The sequence below is a fragment of the Podarcis vaucheri genome (genome assembly GCF_965113315.1).
Source record: "Podarcis vaucheri genome assembly, chromosome: 16".
NCBI lineage: Eukaryota > Metazoa > Chordata > Lepidosauria > Squamata > Lacertidae > Podarcis > Podarcis vaucheri.
In genome coordinates, this window is record NC_138754.1 from 44,825,607 (window position 1) to 44,846,618 (window position 21,012).

The 21,012-nt window shown below is 54.8% G+C and overlaps 1 long non-coding RNA gene across 1 annotated transcript in view; it reads left to right on the top strand.

Moving 5' to 3' along the window:
* Positions 1-20,789, top strand: part of LOC309521389 — a 348,451-nt gene extending 327,662 nt beyond the window's left edge. Inside the window, exon 3 of the long non-coding RNA XR_014214643.1 lies at positions 20,606-20,789. This is a non-coding gene — a long non-coding RNA (uncharacterized lncRNA). The remainder of the gene's footprint in view (positions 1-20,605) is intronic.
* Positions 20,790-21,012: the final 223 nt, after the last annotated feature.

Consider the following 21,012-nt stretch of genomic DNA (forward strand, 5'->3'; position numbering starts at 1 on the left):
GTCCTTATGTTAGGCCTGATCAAGGGAAGAGAGCCGGAGGGTGGGTGGCCGCAGTGCACCTCACTCCCAGTCACAGCAGCAGCTCCGCCTCCAGGTCACGTCTGACCTGGCGCACTCAAGGAGCCTGAGCAGCAGCTTCCCTGCCCCTCTCCTCCCCTGGACATGTGGGGCATGCCCCTCTCCCCTCGTTGAGTTCTGCAAAGGCAGCCTGAGACTGAGGAGGAAAGAGCTCACTGCTCATGCCAACCCTAGAGAGGATGTAAGAAAGAAGCAGGCTGTTGGAGGACAGCAGAGAAGCAATTGAGCTTGGTGGAGCAGTGCCCCAGTCCCCCTTAAGGATGAGCCTCCACTGACAGGGAGCAAGAAGGAATTTTAAATGGCGAAAGACAGGAGTGCCTGGCGTGCTCTGGTCCATGGGGTCACGAAGAGCCGGACACGACTAAACGACTAAACAACACAATATTGGCATGGGAACTACAATAGCTCAATGCTGCAATTTGTCTACCCTACTTAATATTTACCATTAAGGAAAGTATAAAGTCATAGAGTAAATCCTTTCAGCTTGTTGATGTGAAGCAGCAGACCTCAATCTGATACTGCAAATGTTATAGAATTATTGAATATTCAGAAGTATACCTCTCCACCACTCCTTAGTCAGGCTAGTTTTGGGCATTTATGGCAAGATTATCCCAAGTGGAAAGGAATAATGTATTTTCACTGTTATGTATTCCGTGGTCTGTCTTTGCTTCCCATTGTCTCAGGAATTGGGTAATTACCATCTCAAAGGAATGGCCAGACTACCAGGAAAGGCAATCAGATAAGGCATTATCAGATAACCTGGCAGACAGGAAAAACAACATTCAAATTTCTATTGTAGAAATTTCCCTTTTCTGTGATGTAGGTATGATGTTTGTGGGGGTGGTCTTGAGCGCCAGAGCAGGGAATTTCAAAATGGCAAGCACACATTGTTCGCGGTTGTCAGAGCTGCCACCAGGTCCCAGCTCACACAGGACCACGCTAGCCAACGTTCACTTTATAAGAGTCTTTATTGAGTTACAAGTTTCATGTCCGAACTGCAGCGTGCAGCTCTACACCTTCCATTCTAGGTCGACGAAGTCTCGTCTGACTCTCCGCCCCCTGTGCACCAGCTTAATACCCTAGCCTTGCTCCACCTCCTACGCCTCTCCCTGCGTCTCTGGGTCCCACTGCTCCTCCTAGTCTCCTCCCTCCTAGACTCCTCTGACGCTGAAGACCCCCCACTTCCTTCCTCCTCCTTTCGGCGGGCTTTGGGACCCGGCTCCCTCTCCGGGCTGCTTGCTGCGCCAGCTTCCTCTGCATTTGAACTTGGCGCGCGCGCCCAACTCCCTGCCTTCCTCTTAACCGTTGCCTCGCTCTCTGAGGAGGGCGTGACCACCCCTGACTCGTGCCCTCCCTCCTGCTGACAGCCTCCGGAACCCGATGCCTGGCTACCTTCCTCCCTGCTGCTCTCAGTCTTGAGCGTGGGTCCCGACTTCCAGCTGCTGCCGCTCTCAGTTATGAGCGTGGGTCCCGACTTCCAGCTGCTGCTCTCTGAATCTCCTCTGTTCCCTTCCTCTTGGGGTGTCCCCCCGGATCCCCCCCTTGCTCTGCTCACTGGGGCTCCCTTTTGGGAGTCCTCTGACTCACTGCTTAGGCTTGGAGATCTCGGGTCGTCATCATCACTCATTCTCCCTTCGGATTCCTCCCCCTCGCTCTCTGTCTCTTCCCTGTCCTGCCCCTCTGCTCCTGAACCCCTGACATCCATCCCCCCTCGAAGCCCCCCTTTCCCCCCTCCCCTCTTTCAGATGCGGGTGCTGGGTGCTCCATCGACACGGTGGTGAATGCCGGATACAGTTCGCTCCCCGTGGCGGGTGGCCGACTGAAGAAGTCCGTTTCCCCATCTTCGTTCTCGTCGACGTCGCTCATCTCTGCTTCCATCTCAGTGCCGCCGTGCTCGAACCCAAAATCCTCCCCGAACACGTCCATGTCAGTCTCTGCGTCGGTCTCTCTGGTATCCGCGGGTTGGTCTGGCACTCTCAGCCACTTCCTGCGCCACTGTTCTTCCGGTCGATCGTCCCACCACAACGAGGCGTCTGACGCCGATCCCTCTGGTGACCCTCCCGGGGAACGTGTGGGCAGTGCTGGTTCCCCATCCGAATCGAAACCGTGGAACGTGCTTGAGGAAAGCGTGGGTGTGAAAAGCCAGTCGTCGAAAAAGCTGGCCGGCATGGGTTTGTGTGGGAAGAGGGCATGAAACTCGTCCTTTAGTAGAGGTTCCTCCAAGGCATAGTCTTGCACCCAGCTATTGGCACTGGCCCGGGTGCCCTCTCTGGCTAGGAGGTATTCTACTCCCTCTTCCCCCCATCTGGAGTCCAAAATCTCCGTGACCTCATTGATGGGGTCCTGCTGCGGCGACTCCCCCGACTCTGACCTCTCCCGATCAGGACTCGGAGCCGTCCCCTGCTCCTGGAATCTGTGAGGTGCTCTGTAGGGCGTGAGCACCGATCTGTGGAACACCGGATGCATTCGGGAACCCTCCGGAAGCGACAGCCGGAAAGCCACAGGGTTGATTTGCGCTTCGACTTGATAGGGACCGAGTTGCTTGTGCCCCAGCTTCTTCTTAGCTAACGATCTGGTCGGCACCGCGTGGGCTGCCAACCAGACCCAGTCTCCCACTCGAATCTCCTCGCCAACCCGTCGGTGTTTGTCAGCTTGCACCTTGTATGCGTGCTTAGCCAGCTCCAGCTGCCGTCGGAGCTGATCGTGGATCACCTGCAACTCCGACGCGAAATCCTCCGCCGCCTGCGGTTCCCCTTCCTCTACTCTCTGCAGTCCCGGGAATGTTCTGGGATTCCTCCCATTGTTGGCGAAGAACGGCGTCATCCCTGTGGACACATGCTTCGTGTTGTTGTAGGCGAACTCGGCAAGCGGCAGGTAGTCCACCCACGTCGCAGGCTGTTGATTGGCATAGCATCTCAGGTACTGCTGCATGATGGCATTGACGCGCTCTGCTTGCCCGTTGGTCTGCGGGTGTCTCGCTGATGCCAGATCGATCTTGACGTTTAGGAAACCCATCAATCGCTGCCAGAAATTCGAGATGAACTGGCGCCCGCGGTCGGACAGGATAGACCGCGGCAGACCATGCACTTTGAACACGTGATCTATGAACAGTTTGACGGTTTGTTCCGCCGTGGCCACCTTCGCACACGGAATGAAATGTGCCATCTTGGTGAACAAGTCCACCACCACAAGTACAGCTGTCTTGCCTCTCGAGCTGGGCAAATCCGTGACAAAGTCCAGGGCCACCCTCTCCCACGGTTCAAACGGCGTTTGCAGCGGTTCTAACAGTCCCGCCGGCGGTCTGTGTACCGGCTTGGCCCTCTGGCAGGTGTCGCATCTCGCGACGTAGTCCGCGACCTCCCCTCTCAGCCTGGGCCACCAGAAGTCTCTCGCGACTAATTCCACCGTCTTTTCTGTGCCAAAGTGACCGGCCGTGGGTGCGTCGTGCAGCTGTTGCAGTACCTTGGCGCGAAGTTCGTCTCCAGGCACGTAGACGGCCCCTTTACGTAGGAGCAAGCCGTCCCGCATCTGGAACTCGTCTGTGTTAGCCGTGCCTCTGTGCACCTCTGCCATCTTCTCTTGCGCGAATGAGTCGTCCCGCAACGCACGCCGCACCGCATCCAGGTCTACCGTAGCTGAGGCACACGCCCACGCCGTCGGTGCGAAGATGTGCATGGCCGCCGCTGGCGTCACCTCTTCTAGGTATTGCGGTTTCCGGGACAGTGCATCCGCCATGATGTTGGTGTCTCCTGGGACGTACTCTATTCGGAAGTCGAAGTCCGCAAATAACTCTGCCCAACGTATCTGCCTCTGGTTCAGGAACTGCGCCGTGCGCCAGTGCTCCAGATTTTTGTGGTCCGTGCAAACCTGCACCGTGTGCTTGGCGCCGATCAGGAAATGCCTCCACGCCTTGAATGCTGCATGAATGGCCAGCAACTCCCTGTCCCATATGGTGTAGTTCTGCTCCGACTTGCTGAGCTTCCTGGAGTAGAACGCTCCCGGCCTCCAGACCCCCTGCGGGTCTCGCTGCAGCAGGACAGCTCCCACGGCTCTGTCCGACGCGTCTGTCTCCACCCTCAACGGTTTACTGGGGTCGATATGCAGCAGTTGCTTTTCCGACGCGAAGAGACGCTTGAGCGCTTGAAAGGACTGCTCCGCCTGCTCCGTCCAGATGAACTTCTTTTACTTGGAGCTGAGCGTGTCCGTAATGGCCGCCGTCTGCATCGCGAACCCCTTGATAAATTTGCGATAGAAGTTGGCAAAGCCGACAAACCGCTGTACCTCCTTTCGGTTTCGCGGGCTTTTCCAATCCAACACCGCGCGAACCTTGGTGCTGTCCATGGCTAGCCCCTTGTCCGACAACTTGTATCCCAGGAAATCCACCTCCGTCGTGTCGAACTGGCACTTCTCTAGCTTGGCGTACAGTCTATGTTGTTGCAACCTCCTCAGCACCTCCCGCACGTCTTGGTCGTGAGCTTGCTGCGATTCAGAGAATATCAGGATGTCATCCAGGAAGCAGACGCACTTCTTGTAGAGGAGCCCCGCCAATACGTGATGCATGAAAGCTTGAAAACAGTGAGAGCCATTTTGTAATCCAAAGGGCATGACTCTGTACTCGTATGTGCCCAGGGGCGTGAACATGGCCGTTTTCCACTCATCTCCCTCCCGCATGCGGATGAGATTGTACGCCCCTCGTAGGTCCAACTTGGTGAACACTCGTCCCTTGCGCACAGTCGCGAGGAGGTCGTCTATCCTGGGCATGGGGAAATCAGACGGCTTGGTCATCTGGTTCAAGAGGCGGTAATCAACTACAAGTCTTTTTTTGGGCGTGTCTTTCTTTTTCACGAAGAAAACAGGACTGCCCCCCACTGCCTTGGACTCTCTGATGAAGCCACGCTCCAGATTATGATCAATGAACTGTTTGAGTTCCTGCATTTCGTCCTCAGACATGGAGTATAGCCTCCCCTTAGGCAGCGTCGCCCCTGGCAGGAGGTCAATCTTGCAGTCATATGGCCGGTGAGGGGGTAGCTTGTCCGCCTCCTTCTCGCAGAAGACCTCCAAAAAGTCCGCGTATTTGTGGGGAACTGTGTGCAGCGTCCCCAACTGTAGCTGCGATTCTTCCCCTTCTCCCTCCCTTCTGGGTATGATGCAGTGTTCAGCACAATAAGAAGAGCCGAAGATCAGCTGTCGCTGGTACCACGCCAGCGTCGGACTGTGCCTGTCCAGCCAACTCATGCCCAAGACGATGGGAGTGTCCGACAACTGAGTTACATTAAAGCTGATGACTTCTCTGTGGTTACCCAATCGCATCACCATTGGCGGCGTTTGCTGCACCACTTGCCCCCCTAGTAACTCTCTGCCATCCACCGTGACGACTTGCAGGGGCAGAGTGGCAGGCAGTAGCTGTATAGCGTGTCGCTTCACAAAATCCTGCGCCATAAAATCTGCATTACTCCCAGAGTCCACCGTGATCGGGACGTCTATTGTGAGTCCATTGGGCAGCTGGAGCGATGCGGTTAGTTGCACCACCGGTTTGGGCGGGAGGGGGTCTGTGGGTTGCAAGATCTCTGGGGACTGCTTCACTGATACGTCTGGCTGGGCCCCAGTACTTCTGTCTCCAGCCAGACATCGTCGTTTCCCTGCAGAGGTTCTTTGTGCTGTGTAGCTGTCTCCACCTTAGCAGCGGCAGCAGTGTGCTTCAGGCTCCTCTGGGGACACTCTTTCACCAAGTGTTGAGGACTTTCGCAGATGTAGCACTTCCGGGTCCCTCTAGGAGTCTTAGACTTGCTTGCTCCCGGTGCTAGGGCTCTGGTTGCTGACTGAGCCCTGGCACCTCCCACCTCCATAGGTTCTGCTCCCCCTCCTGGCGGAGGCGTGGATTGTGCACGCGCTGCTTCTCTGGGAACGAAGGAAAAACTTCTCGCTGCTTCGCGCCCACTACGCCCCTCCTCCCTGGCCCATGGGCGTTCTTCTAGCCGTACTCCCGCAGATAGCGCCCTCTGGACCACCTCCTGCGTGCTCTTGGGTCTCTCCCCTCTCGCAATTTCGTCCTTAACTGGGTTGCTGAGACCCTCCCAAAAAAGATCTCTTACTGGGGGCGAATCTCTGTCCCATTCTAGAGCGCTGACGAGTGCGAAAAAGCGGGCGTGGTACTGTCGTACGCTCGCCTTCCCTTGTCTCAGTCCATGTATCTCCCGTCGCGCAAGATCCACATCTATGCTAGATAAAAAGCATGCATCCATCGCTTTGATAAAGGCATCCGCACTTCGAAGCGCTGGATCCTTATCCCTCCACAAATTGCGCAGCCAAGCTTTAGCATCTCCATGCAAATGGGATAGGATAAACCCCACCTTCTCTTCCTCATCTCTAAAGTCCTTTGCCAGCAGTTGCAGTGCACACAGTACATCTGCTCGAAAATTGGGGTACTGTTGCAGGTTCCCATCAAAATGCTGCACAAGACCTCCTGATCTCCTTGCCAACCCAACTCCCTCCGGCTTGGGTCCCGTTTGTACCTGCTTGGTAAACGCTTCAAACCTGGCTTGGAGATCTCTGTAGGCGAGCGCTGCTTCCTCCTCCCTCTTTCGGGATGCTAATATCTCTGTATTTAATTGTGTCACTGCCTCTTGCAGAGTTGCGATTCGCTGTTCTGCTGTCATGCCTGCCGATTTTGTGAGCTTGAGTTCAGGCACCCCTCTTCACCCCTCGCTGCGCTTTCTCCCGCTGCGGTGTTTCAGGCGCCTGGAACTTCTTTGTAGGTGAGACGAGACTTACTGTCAGAGCTGCCACCAGGTCCCAGCTCACACAGGACCACGCTAGCCAACGTTCACTTTATAAGAGTCTTTATTGAGTTACAAGTTTCATGTCCGAACTGCAGCGTGCAGCTCTACACCTTCCATTCTAGGTCGACGAAGTCTCGTCTGACTCTCCGCCCCCTGTGCACCAGCTTAATACCCTAGCCTTGCTCCACCTCCTACGCCACTCCCTGCGTCTCTGGGTCCCACTGCTCCTCCTAGTCTCCTCCCTCCTAGACTCCTCTGACGCTGAAGACCCCCCACTTCCTTCCTCCTCCTTTCGGCGGGCTTTGGGACCCGGCTCCCTCTCCGGGCTGCTTGCTGCGCCAGCTTCCTCTGCATTTGAACTTGGTGCGCGCGCCCAACTCCCTGCCTTCCTCTTAACCGTTGCCTCGCTCTCTGAGGAGGGCGTGACCACCCCTGACTCGTGCCCTCCCTCCTGCTGACAGCCTCCGGAACCCGATGCCTGGCTACCTTCCTCCCTGCTGCTCTCAGTCTTGAGCGTGGGTCCCGACTTCCAGCTGCTGCCGCTCTCAGTTATGAGCGTGGGTCCCGACTTCCAGCTGCTGCTCTCTGAATCTCCTCTGTTCCCTTCCTCTTGGGGTGTCCCCCCGGATCCCCCCCTTGCTCTGCTCACTGGGGCTCCCTTTTGGGAGTCCTCTGACTCACTGCTTAGGCTTGGAGATCTCGGGTCGTCATCATCACTCATTCTCCCTTCGGATTCCTCCCCCTCGCTCTCTGTCTCTTCCCTGTCCTGCCCCTCTGCTCCTGAACCCCTGACAGCGGTCCTCCTCCCCTCTCCTGCGTGTGAGAGGAGCACCCTGTTGCAACAGTTTAATAAAGATCAGGCTTACTAGCTGCTTTGCTTCTCAATATTCTCTGGTTGGCCTCTGTTATTTTCTCCTGCCGATGGAGAACCTACAAGGTTCTCCAATAAAGGAATAAGGGCAGATTTTGTTTACAACAACACAAAGACATCTGAAACTGTCGAATAAACTGCAAGAGTTTGTGGAAAATTGCTTTCACACACTAAAAGTTCCCTGCAACTAGAAAGCCAGCAAAGCAGGGGGAAGGCTAGCTTTTTTAATTGACAAGTACCTTCTCTATGATGTGCTAGGCTTTGGTTTTTACGCATATGTCAGAGCTGCTACCAGGTCCCAGCTCACATAGGACCACGCCACACAGCGTCCACTTTAAAAGAGTCTTTATTGAGTTACAGGTTTCATTTCCGAACTGCAGCGTGCAGCTCTACACCTTCTGCCCTAGGTCGGCGAAGACCCATCTGAGTCCCCGCCTCTTGCACACCAGCTTAATACCCTAGCCTTGCTCCACCTCCTTCGCCTCTCCCTACGTCTCTGGGTCCTTCTGCCCCCCTGGGACTCCTCCCTTCTACTCTCCTCTGACGCTGACCCCCCTGATCCTTCCGCTTCCTTTCGGCGGGCTTTGGGACCTGGCTCACTCTCCGGGCTGCTTACTGCTCCAGCTTCCGCTGCATTTGAACTTGGCGCGCGCGCCCAACTCTCTACTTTCCTCTTGACCGTTGCCTCGCTCTCTGAGGAGGGCGTGACCACCCCTGACTCGTGCCCTCCCTCCTGCTGACGGCCTCCGGAACCCGATGCCTGGCTGCCTTCCTCCCTGCTGCTCTCAGTCTTGAGCGTGGGTCCCGACTTCCAGCTGCTGCTCTCTGAATCTCCTCTGTTCCCTTCCTCCTGGGGTGTCCCCCCGGATCCCCCCCTTGCTCTGCTCACTGGGGCTCCCTTTTGGGAGTCCTCTGACTCACTGCTTAGGCTTGGAGATCTCGGGTCGTCATCATCACTCATTCTCCCTTCGGCTTCCTCCCCCTCGCTCTCTGTTTCCACCCTTCTCTGCGTCTCTGCTTCTGAACCCCTGACATCCATCCCCCCCTCGAAGCCCCCCCTTCCCCCCTCCCCGCTGTCAGGTGTGGGTGCTGGGTGCTCCATCATCATGGGAGGGAATGCTGGATACAGGTCGCTCCCCGTGGGTGGCCGCCAACTGAAAACCTCCGAGTCTTCCCCCTCGCGGTCGTCGACGTTGACTTGTTGCTCTTCCATCTCTGTACCGCCGTGCTCGAACCCGAGGTCCTCCCCGAACACGTCCATGTCAGTCTCTGCGTCGGTCGCTCGACCTGGCATCTCCAGCCACTTCCTGCGCCATTGCTCCTCTGGTCGATCGTCCCACCAATACGAGTTGCCTGATGCCGAACCTGCCGGTGAACCTTCTGGGGAACGGGTGCTCCGTGCGGGTTCCCCTTCTGAGTCGAATCCATGGAACGTGCTGGAAGAAAGTGTGGGTGTGAACAACCAGTCGTCGAAGAAGCTCGCTGGCATGGGTTTGTGTGGGAAGAGGGCATGAAACTCGTCCTTGAGCAGGGGTTCCTCCAAAGCGTAGTCTGGTACCCAGCTATTGGCGCTGGCCCGGGTGCCCTCTCTGGCTAAGAGGTATTCGACTCCCTCCTCCCCCCATCTGGAGTCCAAAATCTCCGTGACCTCGTTGATGTGGTCCTGGTGCTTCACCCCCCGCGTCTCCGTCCGTTCCCGGAGCGGACTTGGCGCCGTCCCTGGCTCCTGGAACCTGTGAGGTGCCTTGTAGGGAGTGAGCACCGACCTGTGGAACACCGGATGCATTCTGGAACCCTCCGGCAGCGCCAGTCGGAAGGCTACCGGGTTGATCTGCGCTTCGACTTGGTACGGACCGATCTGCTTGTGCCCCAACTTCTTCTTGGCAAGTGACCTGGTCGGCACTGCGTGGGCTGCCAACCAGACCCAGTCTCCCACTTGGATCACTTCGCCAACCCGCCTGTGCTTGTCAGCTTGCACCTTGTAGGCGTGCTTAGCTAGCTCCAGCTGCCGTCTGAGTTGATCGTGGACCGCCTGCAGCTCTGACGCGAACGCGTCCGCCGTCTGTGGTTCTCCTTCCCCCACTCTCTCCAGTCCCGGGAAGGTTCTGGGATGCCTCCCATTGTTGGCAAAGAACGGCGTCACTCCTGTGGACACGTGCTTCGTGTTGTTGTAAGCGAACTCGGCTAGCGGCAGGTAATCCACCCACGTCGCAGGCTGTTGATTGGCATAGCATCTCAGGTACTGCTGCATGATGGCATTGACCCTCTCTGCTTGCCCGTTGGTCTGCGGGTGTCTTGCTGATGCCAGATTGACCTTGACATTTAGAAAACCCATCAGCTTCTGCCAGAAAGACGAGATGAACTGGCGTCCGCGGTCGGACAGGATAGACCGTGGCAGGCCATGCACTTTGAACACGTGATCTATGAACAGTTTGGCGGTTTGTTCCGCCGTGGCCACCTTCGCACACGGAATGAAATGTGCCATCTTGGTGAACAAGTCCACCACCACTAGCACAGCTGTCTTGCCTCTCGAGCTGGGTAAATCCGTCACAAAGTCCAGGGCCACCCTCTCCCACGGTTCAAACGGCGTTTGCAGCGGTTCTAACAGTCCCGCCGGTGGTCTGTGTACCGGCTTGGCCCTCTGGCAGGTGTCGCACCTCGCGACGTAGTCCGCGACCTCCCCTCTCAGCCTGGGCCACCAGAAGTCTCTCGCGACTAATTCCATGGTTTTCTCTGTGCCAAAGTGACCGGCCGTGGGTGCGTCGTGCAACTGTTGCAGTACCTTGGCGCGAAGGTCGTCTCCTGGTACATAGACAGCCCCTTTGCGTAGGAGCAAGCCGTCCCGCACCTGGAACTCGTCCGTGGTAGCCGTGCCTCTGAGCAGTTCCGCCATCTTGTCTTGTGCGAATGAGTCGTCCCGCAATGCACGTCGCACCGCATCCAGGTCTACTGTAGCTGAGGCACACGCCCACGCCGTCGGTGCGAAGATGTGCATGGCCGCCGCTGGCGTCACCTCTTCTAGGTATTGCGGTTTTCGGGACAGTGCATCCGCCATGATGTTGGTGTCGCCTGGGACGTACTCTATTCGGAAATTGAAGTCAGCAAAGAACTCCGCCCAACGTATCTGCCTCTGGTTCAGGAACTGAGCCGTGCGCCAGTGCTCCAGATTCTTGTGGTCCGTGCAGACCTGCACCGTGTGCTTGGCGCCGATTAGGAAGTGCCTCCACGCCTTGAAAGCTGCATGAATGGCTAGCAACTCCCTGTCCCAGATGGTGTAGTTCTGCTCCGACTTGCTGAGCTTTCTGGAGTAGAACGCTCCCGGCCGCCACACCCCCTGCGGGTCTCGCTGCAGCAGAACAGCTCCCACGGCTCTGTCTGACGCGTCTGTCTCTACCCTCAACGGTTTACTGGGGTCGATATGCAGCAGTTGCTTCTCCGATGCGAAGAGACGCTTGAGCGCTTGAAAGGACTGCTCCGCCTGCTCCGTCCAGATGAATTTCTTTTTTTTGGAGCTGAGCGTGTCCGTAATTGCTGCCGTCTGCATCGCGAACCCCTTGATAAACTTGCGATAGAAGTTGGCGAAGCCGACAAACCGCTGGACCTCCTTCCGGTTGCGCGGGCTCTTCCAATCCAATACCGCACGAACCTTGGTGCTGTCCATGGCTATCCCCTTGTCCGACAACTTGTATCCCAGGAAATCCACCTCCTTCGTGTCGAACTGGCACTTCTCCAGCTTGGCGTACAGTCTATGTTGTTGCAACCTGCTGAGCACCTCCCTCACGTCTCGGTCGTGAGCTTGCTGCGAGTCCGAGAAAATCAGGATGTCATCCAGGAAGCAGACGCATGTCTTGTAGAGGAGTCCCTCCAACACGTGATGCATAAAAGCTTGAAAACAGTGAGAGCCATTTTGTAATCCAAAGGGCATAACCCTGTACTCGTAGGTACCCAGCGGTGTGAACATGGCCGTCTTCCACTCATCGCCCTCCCGCATGCGGATGAGATTGTACGCCCCTCGTAGGTCCAACTTGGTGAACACGCGTCCCTTGCGCACCGTCGCGAGGAGGTCGTCAATCCTGGGCATGGGGTAATCAGACGGTTTGGTCATCTGGTTCAAAAGGCGGTAGTCCACAACGAGTCTTTTTTGGGGCGTGTCTTTCTTTTTCACGAAGAAAACGGGACTGCCCCCCACTGCCTTGGACTCTCTGATGAAGCCACGCTCCAGGTTATGCTTGATGAACTGTTTGAGTTCCTGCATTTCATCTTCAGACATGGAGTATAGCCGCCCCTTCGGCAGCGTCGCCCCCGGTAGGAGGTCAATCTTGCAGTCATATGGCCGGTGAGGGGGTAGCTTGTCCGCCTCCTTCTCGCAGAAGACCTCCAAAAAGTTCGCGTATTTGTGGGGGACCGCTTGCAACGTTCCCAACTGCAGTTGTGATTCCTCCTCCTCTCCCTCCCGTCGGGGCAGGATGCAGTGTTCTGCGCAATAAGAGGAGCCGAAGATCAGTTGTCTCTGGTACCAAGCCAGTGTCGGACTGTGCCTGTCCAGCCAACTCATACCCAACACAATGGGCGTGTCCGACAGTTGGGTGACATTAAAACTGATGACTTCCCTGTGGTTGCCAAGGCGCATCACCATTGGTGGCGTCTGCTTCACCACCTGCCCCCCTAGCAACTCTCTGCCATCCACTGTGACGACTTGCAGGGGCAGAGTGGCAGGCAATAGCTGTATAGCGTGCTGCTCCACAAAGCTCTGCGCTATAAAGTCTGCGTTGCTTCCAGAATCCACAGAAAGCGGCACTTCGATAGTGACGCCGTTGGGTAGCTGGAGAGACGCTGTGAGCTGCACCACTGGTTTGGGTGGGAGGGGATCCGTGGGTTGCAATATCGCTGGGGGCTGCTTCACAGATGCGTCTGGCTGGGCCCCAGTGCCTCCGTCTCCAGCCAGACATCGTCGTTTCCCTGCTGTGGTTCTCCTTGCTGCGTTGCTGCAGTCACCATTGCTGAGGCTGCAGTGTGCTTGTGGAGCCTCCGGGGACACTCCTTCGCCAAATGGCCTGGATCCTCGCAGATGTAACACTTCCTGTTCCCTCTAGGAGGCTTCGCTTTCACTGCTGCCGGTGCTAGGGCCCTGGCTGCTGACTGAGCCCTTGCACCTCCAACCTCCATCGGTTCCCCTCCCCCTCCTGGCGGAGGTGTGGATTGCGCACGCGCTGCTTCCCTCGGAACGAAAGAGAAACTTCTCGCTGCTTCGCGCCCTCCACGTCCTTCATCTCTGCACCATGGACGTTCTTCCAGCCTCACCCCCACAGTCAGCGCCCTTTGGACCACCTCCTGCGTGCTTCGGGGCCTCTCCCCCCTTGCAATTTCATCCTTAACCGCAGAACTTAGACCCTCCCAGAAGAGGTCTCTGACAGGGGGCGAATCCCGATCCCATTCTAAAGCACTGACCAGCGCAAAAAATCGGGCGTGATACTGCCGGACGCTCGCCCTCCCTTGTTTTAGTCCATGAATCTCCCGTCTGGCAAGATCCACATCAATAGTAGACAAAAAACACGCATCCATCGCTTTGATAAAGGCATCTGCATTCTGAAGCGCCGGATCTTTATCCCTCCACAAATTGCGCAGCCAGGCTTTGGCATCCCCATGCAAATGGGACAATATGAACCCCACCTTCTCTTCCTCATCTCTAAAGTCTTTTGCCAGCAGTTGCAGTGCGCACATTACGTCTGCTCTAAAATTAGGGTACTGTTGCAAAGTCCCATCGAAGTGAGCCACAAGCCCTCCTGCTCTCCGTGCCAATCCCACGCCCTCCGGTCTGGGTCCCGGTTGCCCTTGCTTAACAAGCATTTCAAACCTGGCGTGTAGGTCTCTGTAGGCGGCTGTAGTCTCCTCCTCCCGTTTCTTGGAAGCCAATACCTCTGAGGACAACTGGGTCACTGCCTCTTGCAGCGCGGAGATCCTCTGTTCTTCCGTCATCTTGCTAACCTTTGTGAGCTTGCTTACAGACACCCCTCTTCCTCCCCTAGCGGCTTCTGCTCCCGCTGCGAGGTTTCAGGTTTCTGAAGCTTTGAAGAGATGGGTCTTACTGTCAGAGCTGCTACCAGGTCCCAGCTCACATAGGACCACGCCACACAGCGTCCACTTTAAAAGAGTCTTTATTGAGTTACAGGTTTCATTTCCGAACTGCAGCGTGCAGCTCTACACCTTCTGCCCTAGGTCGGCGAAGACCCATCTGAGTCCCCGCCTCTTGCACACCAGCTTAATACCCTAGCCTTGCTCCACCTCCTTCGCCTCTCCCTACGTCTCTGGGTCCTTCTGCCCCCCTGGGACTCCTCCCTTCTACTCTCCTCTGACGCTGACCCCCCTGATCCTTCCGCTTCCTTTCGGCGGGCTTTGGGACCTGGCTCACTCTCCGGGCTGCTTACTGCTCCAGCTTCCGCTGCATTTGAACTTGGCGCGCGCGCCCAACTCTCTACTTTCCTCTTGACCGTTGCCTCGCTCTCTGAGGAGGGCGTGACCACCCCTGACTCGTGCCCTCCCTCCTGCTGACGGCCTCCGGAACCCGATGCCTGGCTGCCTTCCTCCCTGCTGCTCTCAGTCTTGAGCGTGGGTCCCGACTTCCAGCTGCTGCTCTCTGAATCTCCTCTGTTCCCTTCCTCCTGGGGTGTCCCCCCGGATCCCCCCCTTGCTCTGCTCACTGGGGCTCCCTTTTGGGAGTCCTCTGACTCACTGCTTAGGCTTGGAGATCTCGGGTCGTCATCATCACTCATTCTCCCTTCGGCTTCCTCCCCCTCGCTCTCTGTTTCCACCCTTCTCTGCGTCTCTGCTTCTGAACCCCTGACAGCATAGAAGTGTTATTCCCCACCTGTATCTTGAAGTAGTATGGTCCATTTGGCCACCTCATTCTGCTGCATATGGAGAGTGCTGGAATTTTTAATTCTTAAGGAAACATTGTGTCTATTTTTCCCACATGAGATGTTTCTTTACTTATATCAATAATGTTATGAAAGACTTGTAGCATGCTTCAAGCTGATTAGCACTTGGTGGCTGTGAAGCTTTAAATACAAAACAGACGCATAGTGAAAGGATTTCTACACGCTGAATTTTTTATTTATTTCACAGAGCAATTGCTTTCAGCTTTGCAGAGGAGCCCGTAGTATCCAAACTACAGTACTTCCGTGAGAGCTGTGAAGCAGAGCTCCCTCCACTGGCTCTGCTGTGACAGGACAGCTCCCTCAGGCCTCCTCTCCCCACAACTGTTATCTGGGGCAGCCATCAGTGGGAGAGCTTTGCTGGAGGCCCAGCTCCTTCAGGCACCTCCAGCCCCTGAACTGTGCCAGCTGGTCAACATAGGAACAACTGTTTAGTGATTTGTGACTGAGATTTGATATTCCTCTTCCCTCCCTGCCCCCTTTGCCTGTGGGGAGGGACCATCTTGCTTTGATTGCGTTTAAGTTGTCTGGTGGTCTTGTTGGCTGAACAGCGAGGCACACATGTTCCAAATAAATAAATCTCTAGACACAGTATAGAAAATTAGTGATCTTTGTAATGTGTGATTTTGTAGTACTACTTTGTAGTAGGGCGGCCAGATACCACATAGTATTTGAGCAAGAACAGAAGACCAAATAAGTGAATAAGGCTAAAACTGGGGTGGGGGGTTGGGGGTGCAAATGTGATTTACAAATTATGTGCTAGAAGAAGCCAAGAAACCTCCTGCTGGGTCAGACCAAAAGCCAAGAGCCTTTCTTCCTCCAGTAGCCAATCAGATGCCTCCAGGAAAGCCAGCAACAGCCCTCCCCAATTGTTGCTCCCCAGCAACTAGAATTCAGAGACATACTGCCTTTGTACAAGGATCTATCACTTCTCCTTTGGGCAGACCACTCCTCCATGACCACAAACTTGACATGAGCCAACAGTGTGACGCGGCAGCTAAAAAAGCCAATGCAATTCTTGGCCTCATCAATAGGAGTATAGCAAGGGAAGTAATAGTGCCACTGTATTCTGCTCTGGTCAGACCTCACCTGGAGTACTGTGTCCAGTTCTGGGCACCACAATTCAAGAAGGACACTGACAAACTGTAACGTGTCCAGAAGAGAAAATAAAAAAAAATCCTTCCAGTAGCACCTTAAAGACCAACTAAGTTAGTTCTTGGTATGAGCTTTCGTGTGCATGCACACTTCTTCAGATACATGCACACGAAAGCTCATACCAAGAACTAACTTAGTTGGTCTTTAAGGTGCTACTGGAAGGAATTTTTTTTATTTTGACTATGGCAGACCAACACGGCTACCTATCTACTACTGTGTCCAGAAGAGGCAAACCAAAATGGTCCAAGGCCTGGAAACGATGCCTTATGAGGAACGGTTAAGGGAGCTGGGCATGTTTAGCCTGGAGAAGAGGAGGTTAAGGGGTGATATGATAGCCATGTTCAAATATATAAAAGGATGTCACATAGAGGAGGGAGAAAGGTTGTTTTCTGCTGCTCCAGAGAAGCGGACACGGAGCAATGGATCCAAACTACAAGAAAGAAGATTCCACCTAAACATTAGGAAGAACTTCCTGACAGTAAGAGCTGTTTGACAGTGGAATTTGCTGCCCAGGAGTGTGGTGGAGTCTCCTACTTTGGAGGTCTTTAAGCAGAGGCTTGACAACCATATGTCAGGAGTGCTCTGATGGTGTTTCCTGCTTGGCAGGGGGTTGGACTCGATGGCCCTTGTGGTCTCTTCCAACTCTATGATTCTATGATTCCCCTATAAGTCAGTGACCATGAGTACATCCTGTGGCTTTTTAGTACCATGCATTCATTATGCACAGCATGAATAAATACTTTGCCCTATTCTGCTGCCCACTTATTCCAATCCAAATTGTACATTTTAAAAACTTCTCTATAAATTAAGAATGCACATGATTTGCAGTGCATGTTTACTCAGGAGTAAAACTTAAGTTTAGTAGGAGGTGCCTAGGAGTGTATATAAAACAACAGCCATATTCTGCTTTTGTTGGTCATGGGGAAATGCACTGAACTATTGATTCTATATGGAAGCTTCAGTTGCGAATCCTGCACTGCACTACATGACCCTTGGGGTGCCTTCCAATTCTACGATTCTATGATTCTATGAGTCCCTCCCCATGGTTGCTGACCCACTTTCTGGTGCCTGAGATTTCATCAGTTATTTTGCACACACTTTGAAGGCTCTTCTTTTGCTAGAATCCTTTTGTTGAAATGAAACCCTAGGTTACCCAGATGCTGAATTCCACATCCACCCTCTAAATTTTGATGGCTTTTCCTTCACTTGCCCCACCTAAGTCACGCTTGGTGCCAGACAAAAACAAAACTTTATGGTCCAATACCGTGGTGAAATTTATCAGTGTGAATTGTTTTCTTCATTTTTTGGGAACAGATGTGGTGAAGCAATGGGGAAAAATAAGTGCCTGCTTACTGCTGACCAAAGGGAATATCAACAAGATTTGAAAAAGGAACTACAAGAAGTTGAAAGAGAACCTCAGACCAATGATCGAGAGGAAGATCCCAGAGCTGTATAAACCTATTGTGAAAGTTAACAGTATTTCAAGGTATAAGAATAGCCCTTTCCCCCCCACTCCCAACAACCATAGCAAAATACAGCATAGGATGGGGGTAAGCAATATGGTTCACTCCAGATGATCAGCCTCAGTTATCATGGCCAATGGTCATTTTCTTCTTATTTATTTTAGGGGCTTATTCTATTTTAGGAGACAGCACTTGGGGGTCTGCTTTTCGGGGGCAAACAAGCCAAGCAACGGCTTATGGTCAGTCACCACGGTAAAGGGCCGCCCGTACAAGAAATCATGGAATTTTTTTACTCCCTTCACGATTGCCAAACCCTCCTTGTCGATTTGCGAGTAGTTCCGCTCGGTTGCGTTGAATGTCTGGGGAAAGTATGCCACCGGTACCTCTCTTCCATCCAGGAGTTGGTGTCTCAGGACAGTGCTGATGCCATACGGTGAGGCGTCGCATTCTAGCACCACTGGCAGCCTCTCGTCGAAGTGTGCCAAGACAGAGTTTGAGACAAACAAGTCCTTGACTGCCTGGAATGCGGCCTCCTGGCACTGGCCCCACACCCAAGGGGCCCGCTTGTCCAGGAGTCTGTGTAGGGGCTCCAAGACCACCGCCTTGTGGGGAAGGAAGGAATGGTAAAAGTTCAATAGTCCCAAGAAGGCCTGAAGTTCAGTCTTGCTCTTGGGCGCTGGGGCATCACAGATGGCCCGTACCTTGTCCCCAGTCGGGTGGACCCCTTCTGCGTCCACCATAAATCCCAGAAAGTCCACCTGAGGCACTCCTAGTAGACATTTTTCCCGCTTCACCTTGAGACCCGCCGTCTGGAAACGGTGCAGAACGGTGTGGAGGCGGTCCTCAAACTCCTCTGGTGTGGGCCCAGCAATCAACACATCATCGAAGAAGGGGGTGACGCCAGGAATCCCTTTAAGGAGAGAGTCCATTAGATTCTGGAATATGCCTGGTGCCACACTGACACCGAATTGCAGCCGCTTTACCCTGAACGCTCCTCTATGCGTCACAATCGTCTGTGCCTCTGCTGTGGCCTCATCTACTGGCAGCTGTTGATATGCTTGGGCCAAGTCCAGCTTGCCAAAAAATTTTGACCCAGCCAGGGTGGCAAGGACATGGCTGACCACTGGCACTGGGTATGCGTGGGCCGTGAGGGCCTTGTTTATGGTACATTTGTAGTCTGCGCAGATGCGGACCGAACCATTAGGCTTGACGGGTGTGATGATTGGGGTTTCCCAGGGGGCATTAGGTACAGGCTCCAGCACTCCTTGCTCCACGAGCCGGTCCAATTCCTCGTCTATACAGGGTTTCAGGGCAAACGGGACCCGGCGAGCCTTGAGCCTGACAGGTCATACTGCGGGGTCAAGCTGTAGAGCAATGGGGGGCCCCATATACTGTCCCAATTTCCCATTGAAAACCCCCGGAAATTCTTTGCAGATGGTGTCCACGTCCACTTGTAAGCTAGTGTGGCTCACCCCGGTGACGGCTAGCCCCAGTGGTCCAAACCATGCCAATCCCAGTAAGCTAATGTAGGGGCCCTTGACCACGAGCAAGTCCAGTTGCCGCGTCCGCCCTCGATATTGCACCCTGAAGGTCCCCACCCCCATTGTGGGGACCTTATGTTTCTGGAAGTCCCAGAGGGTGAATGGGGCCGGCCTGAGTTTGGGACCTCGAGTAGGACACAGTTTCCTTAAGGTCCTTGCCGAGATTATGGATAGAGTTGAACCCGTGTCAAGTTCCATGCGGCACGGGGCCCCCTCTATCTGTACCTCTACATAAATTTTCTCTACGTTGGGGTGGAGCAACTGGTATACCTGGAAGTCCGTGAGCTCCGTCGAGTTGCCTTGGTGCGTTGGGCCCTGGGGTTCTTGGATCGGTCATCTGATGCCTGGCGTCGGGTGGGCTGAGCCCGACATACCCGAGCGATGTGCCCCAATTTTCCACACTGCCTGCACTCTGCGTTGCAGAAACAGCAGGTCCTCCTCTCGTGGCTCTCGCCGCAGCTTGTGCAGTTCCCTCCTTCTCGTCAAGGCAGCCGTGGTCTGTGCGCTGCTTGAGTGTGCTGCTGTACTCGGTGCACCTCCTCCCTGTCAGATCCTGAGTCGTCGGTGAGGTCTTCGTGGTGGACCCTTGGTTGGGACGACAGGCTTGGCCATGCCTCTTGCGTCGACCTCTTGGCAGCTTCTGTTACCAGGGCCTCCTCCAGGGCGACCTGGAACGTTAGGTCCTTCTTAGCGTAGAGGCGTCGTTGCAGCGTCTCATCCTTTAGGCCACCGACGAGGCGGTCACAAAGCATGTTCTCCAATTCTGAGAAGTTGCAGAACTGGGCGGCTTGACGGAGAGAGGTCACAAACCCAGTTATGGTTTACCCAGGGGCTTGCCGCTTTGCGTAGAAGGCATTTCGACAAGCCACCACTGAGGGCTGCAGCGAAAAATGCCCCTTCAGCCGTTCCATTATTGTTTTGTAAGGAACGGTAGCGCCGTCTTCAGGTGCAAGGAGAGCCTGGGCGATTTCAAATATCTCCTCTCCACAGACGCTGAAGAATATCGCCCTCTTCTTGGCATCTTCTTCGTCGGTGACCCCTTTGGCTTCTAGGAGGAAGGTGAAACGGGAGGCATACTGTCAGGGGTTCAGGAGCAGAGGAAAGGGAGGAAACAGAGAGCGAGGGGGAGGAATCCGAAGGTAATATGAGCGATGACAGCAGCCCGAGATCTCCGAGTCTTTCCAGTGAGTCGGAAGATTCACAGAAAGGGGCGCCAGTGGTCAGAGCAAGGGGGGCGCCTAGGGGGACAACCCAGGAAGAAGGGACCAGAGGGGACTCAGAGAGCAGCAGTTGGAAATCGGGACCAGCTTCCCCACCAGAGCGCAGTAGGGGGGAGGGGTCCCAGGTATCGGGACCTGGCGCCTCGCTGCAAGCGGGAGGGCATGAGTCAGGATTGGCCAAACCTCCATCGGGGAGCGAGGAAACGGTCAAGAGGAAGGTTGAAGGCTGCGCGCGCGCGCCAAGTTCAAATGCGCAGGAAGGCGGCACAGTAAGCAGTCCGGATAGGGAGCCAGGTCCTAAAGCCCGCCGCAAGGAGGGAGAAGAGTCGGGGGGGTCAGCGTCAGAAGAGTCCAGGAAGGAAGAGACCACGGGGGGTAGAGGGACCCAGAGGAGAAAGGAAAGACGGAAGAGGTGGAGTAAGGCTAGAGTATTAATTTGGTGTACAGGAGGCGGAGACTCAGACGGAGCTTCGCCGGTCTAGCTTCTAAGACGTAGAGCTGCGCGCTGCGGCTTGAAAATGGAAACTGTAACTCAATAAAGAAGTTTGAACAATACTGCCGGCTAGCGTGGTCCTCTGTGAGCTGGGACCTGGAAGCGGCTCTGACAGTAAGCTCCGTCTCCAAATTTTGCACCAAAAGCCTCGCAGCGTGAGTGGGCACAGCGAGGGGTGGAGATTGGTGGTTCACAAGCTCACGAAAGTCGGAAAAGATGAATACTGAACAGCAGATAGCAGCCCTGCAAAATGCAGTGTCACATCTAAACACCGAGATACTAGCCTCCAGGAAGAGGGAGGAGGAAGCGGCCGCCGCCTACAAGGATCTCCAGGTCAGGTTGGAAGTGCTTACTAAGCAGGGGCAACCGGGACCCAAATCGGAGGGAATTGGGCTGGGGAGAAGAGGAGGCAGCCTTGTATCTCATTTCGATGGGAATTTACAGCAGTACCCCAACTTCCGAGCAGATGTGCAGTTTGCG